The sequence below is a fragment of the Schistocerca gregaria genome, chromosome 2 (genome assembly GCF_023897955.1).
Source record: "Schistocerca gregaria isolate iqSchGreg1 chromosome 2, iqSchGreg1.2, whole genome shotgun sequence".
Lineage (NCBI taxonomy): Eukaryota > Metazoa > Arthropoda > Insecta > Orthoptera > Acrididae > Schistocerca > Schistocerca gregaria.
This window is the reverse complement of record NC_064921.1, coordinates 657999330-658011296: the sequence shown is the minus strand read 5'-3', so window position 1 is coordinate 658011296 and position 11967 is coordinate 657999330. Positions and strand designations below refer to the sequence as shown.

Sequence of the window (11967 nt, the reverse complement as noted above, 5' to 3'; positions counted from 1 at the left end):
CTGAGAAACGGTTGGAAATTTGTACGGGCGCGAATGACCGCGCAGTTGAGCGCCCCACAGTCCAAACATCAACATCATGTCATTTAATTTAATTAACAGGTTCAGCTCATTGGAATTAAACATTTGAGATCTAACTCGCACCGCTACGTGTTGACCATCGTGCCGAAAGCTGTGACGTGATGTCGCTAGAGCAATGCGTATCTGATGAGCGAAACTAGTCAGTTAAATACTACAAGAGCTGTTGAGGTTGATCACCATCTTGATTTTCGTTTTTTTTTTTTTCAGAAATGCTCGGTGTGTAGCCTGCTTATCCTCAGAAATAACAGGCGTAGGAGTGCTTCAGACAGTGCGACAAGGGACCTAAAGGCATCTTAAATACGTAGACTGTTTTTGAAGTGACTGGAAATCTACGTCGATACCTCAGTTACTGGCTGTACAAATACGATGTTACTGGCTAAGAATGAATTGTGCTAAGTGTTGTGCTGTTAAGCGCGACTATTTTCAGAACGAGCAGCATCAGAGAAGTGGCTTTTTTGTACCTACGTGTTAAAAAGTCCTGTTGCCCCTTGATTAAAAAACATTTCGTTAAAGCCTGCAGTATTACGGACGATTCGAGAATTTTAAACATGCAACTGAACGATGCTGGTACGTTTCCAGTGGATGTCAATGAACGCGTCTTTGACGCGAGCATTATTCAAGCAAGTGAACACCTGTTAACGACCGCTTCACGCACCAGCGCTGCAGAGAACGTAGTCGGAGAAAAGATTCCACGAAGCACAGGTGCTTCCCACTCGGCAACGGGAGTGGCTCGTCGTTAAAGTTCACAGAATTCGTTGTGTCCGAAGACAAGAGCGGAAGGCTTGTGGATGAGATAAGCGCGGCCCGGCGCGGCGGGGAAGATGTACGGCGCGGGGGGGGGGGGGGGGGAGGGGGGAAGCAGCAGCGCGCGTCAGCACGTCGTAACGGAGCGGCAAGCAGACGACGGCGGGAGGGCATCGCTGCGGTGCGTACTGGCAAGTGAGTACCGTTCCAGTCCGCTTTCACTCGCGCTGCTGCAGAGTCTTCCGTACGGCGGCTTCTCACGTCTGTCTTCAGCGTTCAGCTGCATCAGAGCTGATTTCTTTAGAAATGAATCTTTTCAGCACAGCTGTAAAGATCACTTCTTCAAAGTACCGCTGTTTGCTTCTGCAAACTATTTGTGACAAAGTGTAACAAGACAATAATTTTCTTCATTCTGACCACTGTCGACTTATTATCAAATATGGGTGTGCCAGTTATTTGTTTTGTCTGTTTCTTTACCTTGCGTTCATAGTGCACAAATGGCAGCGCACCTGTACGGCATTAGGTTGCAGATACCCAACAAAACATCCTAGCGCTTTGCGATTGCCTGTTGTGTTTGAATCCCGGACATTTCCATTACATCTGTTTTTTTTTATTTTTCAGATAAATGTTGTGTAGAATTATATCAAGACACGCAGCCAAACTACCCGGTATTACTGTCTCGCTTATGTCTTTGAACTGCTCTGCTTCTTGACATTACTTGTCTGAAGCTTCTGTCTGCAGTTACCAAATAAAATCTGCAATTGTCGTTGATAGCTCCTACTGGCATCACATAACACCGAAAAGAATGTTTCGTTAATACAACTTTTGTCGAATATACTAGACCTGTAGGTCGATCAGCCTCAGGAAAACTAATATCTGTGCATGGTATATGAAATGTGTAATTCAGCTCATAAATGTAGAGGGAATTTGGAAGAGAACATTCGTCACTTTTTGTTTCCTCTCATACCATACCCTCTTTTTGTTATTACTTTCATCTAGTAGAAAACCTGTCGACTGCTCGAGTACGTACGAGTACTTCGTTGTGATCTCGGCAGTCAGATCTCTAGATTTAGTTCAAATGGCTCTGAGCACTATGGGACTTAAAATCTGTGGTCATCAGACCCGTAGAACTTAGCACCACTTAAACCTAACTAACCTAAGGACATCACACACATCCATGCCCGAGGCCGGATTCGAACCTGCGACCGTAGCGGTGACGTGGTTCCAGACTGAAGCGCCTAAAACCGCACGGCCACACCGGTCGGCTCTCTAGATTTACTGCGGTCACGATTAACTACCTTAAAAATACTTTAGCCTGTCTTTCGATACAGTGTATGTCCTTCATCTGCAAATCAAGCTAGAGTTAGCTATACTGTCAGTTTCAAACTGAACAGAGAAGAGTAAACAGAGCTGTTAAGTGACATTTGGTGGTTTTCACAGTCGCCTGTAAGACCTTGGTTTACATACTGTTTGCTGTTCTGGTCACATATCTTTACTAAACATTCAGCTAGCAAAATTGTACAACCAAGCTCGCCACTGTTCTAGCATAAACAGTTTATTAACAAGCAATGTCAGGACCATATAAGACAATTCGTCGTTAAACACTTATTTTGTACTCATTGCTGACGAATGGGTTGTCGTGAGCAGCATCATATTAATTTTTTTTAATTGCCGCAGGGAACAGTAAACCTGTCATCAGATTTATGAACGTAGGATGGTGGAAGAGGCCAAGCTAATGTCAAAATTAATATTTATAGGTAACTTGTAACATTCATAAATATTAAAATTTTTACATTGTGTTATAAATTCACACAGTTAACAACTCTGTATTATATAATGGTCTTTGATCGAAGCTGGTCACACAATAAATAACAAATTTAGCAGCAGCTTCAGCTGTCAGGTACTGACATTTCTACAATTCAAGCGACACAATCAATAAACATATTTAAAAACAAAAGATAAATATGTTTACAGGGAATGTGCATTTTAATATATGTCACCAGTTGAACGGGGTATAATTTTCACACACACACACACACACACACACAAAATGTTTCAAATGGCTCTGAGCACTATGACACTTAACTTCTGAGGTCATCAGTCCCCTAGAACGTGGAACTACTTAAACCTAACTAACCTAAGGACATCACACACATCCATGCCCGAGGCAGGATTCGAACCTGGGACCGTAGCGGTCGGGCGGTTCCAGACTGAAGCTCCTAGAACCGCTCGGCCACACCAGCCGGCTAATTTTCACAAGTGTAAACATTGAAATGAGCTTTTCTGTAGAATGGTGAAACAGATACGTATTTCAAGGTAGCACTGAAGGACACACATATGAGAATAAATAACTGATCAAGGCCAGAAAATAGGACCAACAAGCAGTCTTCGTCACTGACGCTTTCAGTATCAAAATGTGCCACACTGTGGTATTTCGTCATCAATCTCCGCTTTTTGCAAAAGTGCTAAGAGCAAGTGGTTTACACGAAATGCCAAATTGCGCTATGTGGCGGACCGTACTTTGTGCAGTACTTCCCCAGTTTGTATCGATCACTGCGCTAGTTGGAAGAACGCTAGCAGGGGAGCTGCGAATTTCTTACTATGCGTCGCTCCTCCGGCTACCGTTCTCCCGTACTCTGTGTAGAGTCGTTTTCGTTTTACATCAGGTCCAGTTGCCTTTCCTCTGTTTATCAATTTCTGATCCTTTTACTATCCATGATCGCTTGTTTCTATATCTGCAAGTTTTACATCGGTGCTACGCTTGAGAAGAGAAGCCGCAGTCCGATTTTCGTCGGTGAAATGGTTTTGGAAAAAGGAATTTAGTATAGTCTTTCCGTCGTTCCCCGTCTCGATGTCATTATGATCACTGGACAAATGGCTTTGATCGCTTTGTTAATTTATTAAAATTCCAAAACAGCTTAAGATTTTCTGTCAGACTGGTAGGCAGAAATTGACTTTCGAATTGGTCTAACGCTTCATGCACGTCTATCCTTACACTCAAGTTGGCTTCGTTCAGTATTTGTTTGTCTGAGGCTTTGGCTACGTTTCAATCTGCAGTGACGCGGCTTTCCCATAGAGCTGTCGATCCACGGCGAGTCCTTCGGGTGCTTCACAAAATTTTGCTATATACATAGGTGTGTAAGAGTTACTGCACGACACTATTGAAATTCCTCCATTTGTATAGAACATTTTCACACTCAGATACTAATGTTTCGTGTTTACTGTCTGGGTCATTGAAAACTGCTTCTCGTTGCACTTACAAAACAGAATTTCCTTCCTATTTTTTTTTTACGTTGCTAAGGACACCCGTAACCAGTTATGCTACAACGGTCCTGCAACAATTGCCTAGCTATTCTACATTCACTGAGTGGGAAAGTTTGTTTGTATGAGGGTCACTCCAACATAAAGGCACACTATTTTTGGAAAAATACAGTTTTCATTCTGCATGTGTGAAAGTTTTACAGTGTGTATTACATCCTTCCCGCTTGTTTTGAAACTTAGTTCAACCTGTTCCCGTGAGTGACGCCGTCACAGCATGTCTTCAAGATGGCTGCTACACATGACGTTCTCAGAAGCAGCGTGACGTCTTATAATTCCTGTGCTGTGGAAACGAGACAGTGGGAAACATCCACAAGAGGTTTAAGAAGGTGTATGGAGATGCTGCTGTCGATCGCAGTACAAATAGCCGGTGGGAAAGCAGGTTACGTGATGAAAGCGGGCACGGCAATATTGAGGATTGTTCTCGCAGTGGCAGGCCTCGTACTGCACAAACTCCAGACAACGTGCAGAGAGTTAACGAACTGGTGACTGCTGACAGACGCATCACAGTGAACGAATTGTCACGCTATTTTGGGAAAGGGGAAGGAAGTGTTTGCAGAATACTGAAAGTGTTGCCGTTAAAAAAGGTTTGTGCCAGGTGGGTTCCCAGGATGTTGACAGTGGCTCACAAAGAGACAAGAAAAACGGTATGCAGCGAACTTTTGGAATAGTACGAGAATGGTAGAGATGAATTTCTTGGAATAAATGTGACAGGTGATGAAACATGGCTCCATCATTTTTCACCAGAGACCAAGAGGCAGTCAATGAAGTGACACCATGCAAAATTATACAAGAAAAAAAAGACTCAAAACCACACCTTCTGCTGGAAAAGTTATGGCTAAGGTGTTTTTCGATTCCGAAGGACTCTTGCTTGTGAACATCATGCCAAGTGTAACTACCATAAATTCTGATGCATATGTGACGACACTGAAGAGACTTCAAGATCGACTGAGTCGTGTTTGACCACATCGGCAAAAGCAGGATGTTTTGCTGTTGCTCGACAATACACGGCCACATGTCAGCCAAAAAACCATGGAAGTGATCACAATACTCAGATGGACAACACTGAAACATCCGCCTTACAGTCCTGACCTGGCTCCATGTGACTATTATCTCTTTGGAAAACTGAAGGACTCTCTTCCTGGAACAAGGTTTGAAGATGATGACACCCTTGTACACGCTGCCAAACAGTGGCTCCAACTGGTTGGTCCAGAATTTTACCGTGCTGGTATGCGGGCGCTGGTTCCAAGATGGCGAAAGGCAGTTGAGAGGGAGGGAAATGAAGTGGAGAAGTGAAAATATTGTTCCTAAAGGATGTATCTACACACTGTAAAACTTGTAAACATGTAGAATAAGATGGATTTTAAAAAAAGTATTTTGTCTTTCTTTTGGAGTGACCCTCATAATCTGAAGGTCCAAATTGTTGTAGTTGCGAAGCGGTTCTATTATTAACTTCTCAACGTAACTTTAGAATATGGTGTTTAAAAAAATTTCGCACGATTCCTTGTCCCTACTACCCACCAAAAATCATCTTTGTCTCCCAATCTACGAAGGGTTAGTTGAAATCTCACCCAGGTACTACAACATGATTAGAAAGACACACAATTCTCTGTAAGATTTCCTTCAAATATGCCGCCACTCCCCTTGAGGCACGAGCATGTGATTACAATGACTGACACTCTCTAACACGGTCTACGTTATTTCATACTTAGATTCTAACCTACTCTCAGAAGAAGCTACTGCATTATTTATGGCTATAAACACATCTCTAATACAGGCGGCCAGATTATCTCTTCGATACAACTGCAGTCGAAATGTTATTGCTGTAATATCTTGTTTCATCCAGCTTCTTCCCCTAGTACTTACTTCTTGAGCTAAGAGCTCACGAGACAAACAAGTTCTGGTTTCTTTTCTTCGACGCTCCTGCCCCGATCTGCTATGGCGAATTCAACTATGTGTTATTAATAAGCCGATATTGATCTCCCTTTGAAAACAAATGTAATATATTGGGCCAGTGGAAGAATTTCTATGTCCTTCTTAGCCCCATATGTTCTGTGTTACCTGGTAGCCGCTTCCTGCATACGCCTCACGCCCCACGTTTAAAAAAGCGTCCTACAGTTCCCCACACGATAAGACTGCCCGCTGGCTTAAACACTTTACTAAATGAAACATTAAATAAAACATAACTAGCCAAGCTTTCGCTTTGTGTATCGTGGACTTGAGAGGCTCTCTGGCGAACTTACAGGAAAAACTCGGAGACACACGTCGTGGTTTAGAAAGCCCTGCTGCGGATCCGCTGCCAACTGCTGTCAGCGACCTTCACACGTGACCGCGTCTGGGGAATAACCGCGGAGAGGCAGTGCGGGATAAGAAACAACTGACTGCTGGCCACACTGCGCGTATCATCCATCAGTAAATCGTCTCTTGAGGAAGAGCAATGCGTTCAACATACAGAAACAATGAAAACCATACCAAGCGAGATGCTCTGTTACCGATGCTCATTTATTGCGGACCATAGAAGACTAAAATATAACGAGTGTACTGCCCATGTTATGATAATGAAGCCGAAAACGACAGTATTGCTCCTAGTGAGCTGGCGATAAACTTCGAGCCGGGGAAAATATGGCACGAAAATCTGTAATAAAATTCAAATGGTTCAAATGGCTCTGAGCGCTATGGGACTTAACATCTATGGTCATCAGTCCCCTAGAACTTAGAACTACTTAAACCTAACTAACCTACGGACATCACAGAACACCCAGTCATCACGAGGCAGAGAAAATCCCTGACCCCGCCTGGAATCGAACCCGGGCGCGGGGAGCGAGAACGCTACCGCACGACCACGAGCTGCGGACTCGGGGTCTTCGGCCGACGTATGTTTGACGATTTTTCTGACATTTCGCCAGCACGAGTGGCTGGCATTGTCGAAACTTCACCAACAGCTGCTGGTGGAGGAGGTTGAGGGAGACTCTAAGGCGATGCTAGCCACTCATGCTAGCAAACCGTCGGAGACATCGCCAAACAAACATCGGTCGAAGAACCCGTGACTCAAACCAACAGATAATACGATACTACTGTGCCTATGTTATTTCGAATACGATTCAAGGTTCCTTTTGACATGCATTCATTCGGGATAACGCAGGTACTACACTGTCGCATGCATTCCCCGACACCGGGCACGCGACTTTCAAGTAAAATATCGCGGCCGTAAGGGAATACACATAATGGATGCACGATTACAGGTTGTCAACAAATGGTTGATGACATATGTAAATTTAGGTGTGCGGGGTTTCGTGTATGGATAGCCCAGTGGTTAGCTCTGCTTGGGACGCGACAACGCCCGGACGTGCCGGTACTTCCGCGTAGTCGTAGCGCCGCAAGCCGTATTTATAGAAATTCTTGGATTGTGACGTGTGATGTTCGCAGTGCTTCTTCACTACCGTCGTAAAAACGCTTATTAATTAACTCACAGCGGTCTCGGCCGCTCATATATTTCAGTTATGGCTCCCTGTGTTTCCCGTAAGAATACGCTGAGTTTTGCATTGGAGAAATCATCCAGGAATGTGCAACCAAGTTCTCTAGAAATCCATGACTGGATAGTAGATATTATTGGCAGTACGTCCGACCAGGTCCACACAGCATATTATGACATGGCGGAATACTGTCTCTTTGTGAAGTTTTTAGATCAGATACAACTGGAGAAAATTTTGGTGAATACTTGTGGGAAAGCAGAGTCCCGACGTCGTGGTCAGTCGGTGAGTACAGTTTCATTTACGAACGCTGACATCGAATATAAACAAGTGAGAGAGTTCAATTTGCCATCAGAGGTTGAGAATTGTTTTCTTAGAGATATCCTTGCCAAATACGGTGACATCTGACAGATTAGAAACGAAAAATGGTCGAACTGTCACAAACTCCAATGTAATAGTGGGATTCTCTCAGTTGACATGGCCGTTAAAATCAAAAATGATTCAAATGGCTCTGAGTTTTATGGGACTTAACTTCTGAGGTCATCAGTCCCCTATAGAACTACTTAAACCTAACTAACCTAAGGACATCATACACTTCCATGCTCGAGGCAGGATTCGAAACTGCGACCGTAGCAGTCGCACGGTTCCGGACTCAAGCGCCTAGAACCGCTCGGCCACTCAGGCCGGCGTTAAAGTCAATATCCTATCATATATAATTGGCTGTTGGTATAATGCTCATGTCATTTACGATGGACAAGTAGGCAGACACTTGTTTTGTCGGTAACATGAGTGGCCATTTACGAAATTATTGCCCACGGCGCGTTTTCGTACTTCGAAATAATCTGCAACAACGAAAGAGATTAACATTGGCTAATGTCCAAACTCAAAATCAGACGCTTTCTGTGATTGACTACCAACCAAGTGCGTCTGCGTCACATGAGAACGATCTCAATAAAGGCACCTTCTCACCCTTACCTCAGTCATCCGAGGCCAGTCACCTCTTAGCCGACCGTGTTGCATTATCTGTCGGTAACAAACGACGCCGTACTAATGCAGGTAGTGGCTCTGGTGACGAGGTAGTAAAAAATCAAATCGATGACGCGGAGTCACGGCCCTCCACATACGACACGCATATGTCGGACGCCTCAGCTACGACCCGCCAAATTCACATTGCAACTCCCGACGCAGAAACTGTCAATACGAGTGCAGTCGAGTGTTTACAGCAACCCATTTTGATGCCGCTTCTTGACTCGCCACAGGTGGTCAACATGTGAGAGGCAGTAGTAGTCAGTTAACCGCTAAACGCAAACACAGAGGATGATAAAGGCGGTGTAGAGCATAACATAAACACCCACCACCTCGGAACTGCTTCCAAACAATGCGAGGAACTAGAAAGCTGTATACAAATAATCAATGCGGCTCCTAACAAATACATCGAGGCGACTGAAGACGCATCTTCGGACTTGTCGTCACCCGCTCAGAACCAAGGTTCAAAAATGGTTCAAATGGCTCTGAACACTATGGGACTTAACATCATGGTCATCAGTCCCCTAGAACTTTGAACTACGTAAACCTACAGAACATCACACAACACCCAGACATCACGAGGCAGGAAAAATCCCTGACTCCGCCGGGAATCGAACCCGGAAACCCGGGAAGCCAGAACGCTACCGCACGACCACGAGCTGCGGACCCGAAACAAGGACTTTCACATAATCCTTGCAGCCATGACTCGCCAACTCCGTCGTCTTCTATGACACTTCGAACGAATGTACGACGGCAGAATAAAGTTAAAACAAATCACTTCGTGGCTGGAAGTAAGACAAAAAGTAAAGTCAGCGCAAAAACTGGTACAAAACCTGCGGATGTAGGTTCGAAGTCGGACAGTGAGATGGACTGGGCTGCCGAAGCTTCCCAAGCTGATATAGTTCTGTTACAAGAAGTGTCTATCTATTCATGTATCAGGATTTGCAACAACCGTAAACACCGCGGCGGACGAGAGTACAGGTACGGCCATTCCATCACGAGACGGTATCCCAGTGAGCAATATCGAAATGTTGGACTCTGGCCGAGGCATAGGTTGCCAAATTTTTCACGTCACCGTCGTCAATATCTGTGCTCCAACTGGAACGACTCTAAAATGAGAAAGAGCTAACTTCTTTAAATAAGACATTATATATTGTAAGCAGGCTGTTTACATTTTCTTATTGGTAACGCCACGTAGCGCTCTGTATGAAAAATCACTGGCTGTGCTGTGCGCAGTCTGTGGCTAGTTTGCATTGTTGTCTGCCATTGTAGTGTCGGGCAGCGGCAGCTGGATGCTAACAGCGCGTAGCGTTGCGCAGTTGGAGGTGAGCCGCCAGCAGTGGTGGACGTGGGGAGAGAGATGGCGGAGTTTTGAAATTTGTAAGAATTGGTGTCATGAACTGCTATATATTTTATGACTAGTGAGGTAAATACATTGTTTGTTATCTATTAAAATCTTTCATTTGCTAACTGTGCCTATCAGTAGTTAGAGACTTCCGTAGTTTGAATCTTTTAGTTAGCTGGCAGTAGTGGCGCTCGCTGTATTGCAGTAGTTCGAATAACGAAAATTTTTGTGAGGTAATTGATTTGTGAAACATATAGGTTAATGTTAGTCAGGGCCATTCTTTCGTAGGGATTTTTGAAAGTCAGATTGCGTTGCGCTAAAAACTATTGTGTGTCAGTTTAAGCACAGTCGTGTACAGTTTTTCTAAGGGGAAGTTTCATAATATTTGTTACGCCACAACCCAACCCAGGTGATAATTAGTGGTGATTTTAACTGTGTGATCCAAAGGCAAGATCAGTCGCCAAACTTTAATTGCTGTAGGGGGTTACATAATCTGTTGCATCACCTGCAGCTGAAGGGTGCGTGGGAACTAAAATTTCCTACCCTAGTAAGGTTCGCGTACCTGACCTCCACCGCTTGCCCCGTCTCGACCATTTGTACATCTCTGAGAATATTTGCCAACATGTTCTGGAAGCCGATGTCATTCCGGCTACTTTCTCCGACAACTGCGCCCTCTGTGTCACGATAAATCTGCCCAAACAGCATACTAAATGGCAAAGGATTTCGTGAAATGTTTCTACTCTCGCCAATGGCGCGCTACGAGATGTCGTCTCCACGACATGGGCGGACTGTCTCAAGCAATGCTGCATATATCCAAGCAAGATAGCCTGGTGGAATGTTGTGGTCAAACGGAAAATGCGATTATCCTTTAAAAAAACTACAGCTGGCAACGGGCGCAAGATGCACGATTGATTTTTTATCAGGCAGTTCTCCGAAAGTTGTATGCGACTGTTTCACAGACACGCAGGTGACGACCATCAAACAAATAAAGTCGAAGCTTCTAGCCATAAAGCGACCGCAGCTTTAAGGACTGGAGATCAGATCTAAAGCAAAATCGGTTCAGGAGGACGAATTTTCATCGTTGTATCACCTCATAAAACTTGCCAATTGCAAGCGAGCTTTTATCTGGGTGCTGGACGCAGTTAATGGACTCCGTTTGACCCAACACAGTGATGTTCTTACTGTAGTTTACGGCTACTTCACGGATCCGTACTCGCACTGCGATACACATGGTGGTGACGGTGGCGAGATCGTGCGTGCTATGCCCCCCGTAGTCACACCTGCGGAGAACTCGGCGGTCGTGCACGATTTTGCTCCAGACGTCCGAAACGAGTGCTTTTACTGACAACATGACATCGCCTGCAGCGCCTCTGCTGGGCTCATGGCCGTATCGGTTGGACCCTAGATGACTGGAAAACTGCGCCCTGGTCAAATGAGTCCCAATTTCAGTTGGTAAGAGTTGATAGTACCGTTCGAGTGTGGCGACGATCCCATGAAACTATGGTGCTAAGCCGTCAAGAAGGCACTGTGCAAGCAGGTGGTGACTCAAGAATGGTGAGGCCTGTGTATACATGGAATGGACTGGTCCTCTGGTACAAGTGAGCCGATAATTGACTATAAATGGTTATGTTCGGTTATTTTATGACCATCTGCAGCCATTCGTGGACTTCACGTTCCCAAACAACAATAGTCACCTGAGTTCGTGCACAGATTCCAGCACTGGCAACACTTCCGCAGTTAGGGACGGCTATAGAGGCAGAATGGCTCTATATACCTGCAGGGGACTTCCAACTTGTTGAGTCCGTGCCACGTTGACCTGCTGCACTACACTGGACAAAATGATGTCCGACATGATATGAGGAGGTATCACGTGACTTTTTTCACCTCAGTGCCTGGTATATTAGAAACCTGAATGAAATTCAACCTGCTTTCAGAAAAGGAGTGTCGGCTTACTTATTGTACGCCCCTCTGTTGTACCATATCTGA

General features: G+C 44.8%; 1 protein-coding gene across 1 annotated transcript in view; it reads left to right on the top strand.

Annotated features, from left to right (window-relative positions):
- The first annotated feature begins 753 nt into the window (after positions 1-753).
- Positions 754-11967, top strand: part of LOC126334701 (macrophage mannose receptor 1-like) — a 54845-nt gene continuing 43631 nt past the window's right edge. The window contains exon 1 of the mRNA XM_049997205.1: positions 754-1017. The gene's annotated coding sequence lies outside the window, so the exon portion shown is untranslated. The remainder of the gene's footprint in view (positions 1018-11967) is intronic.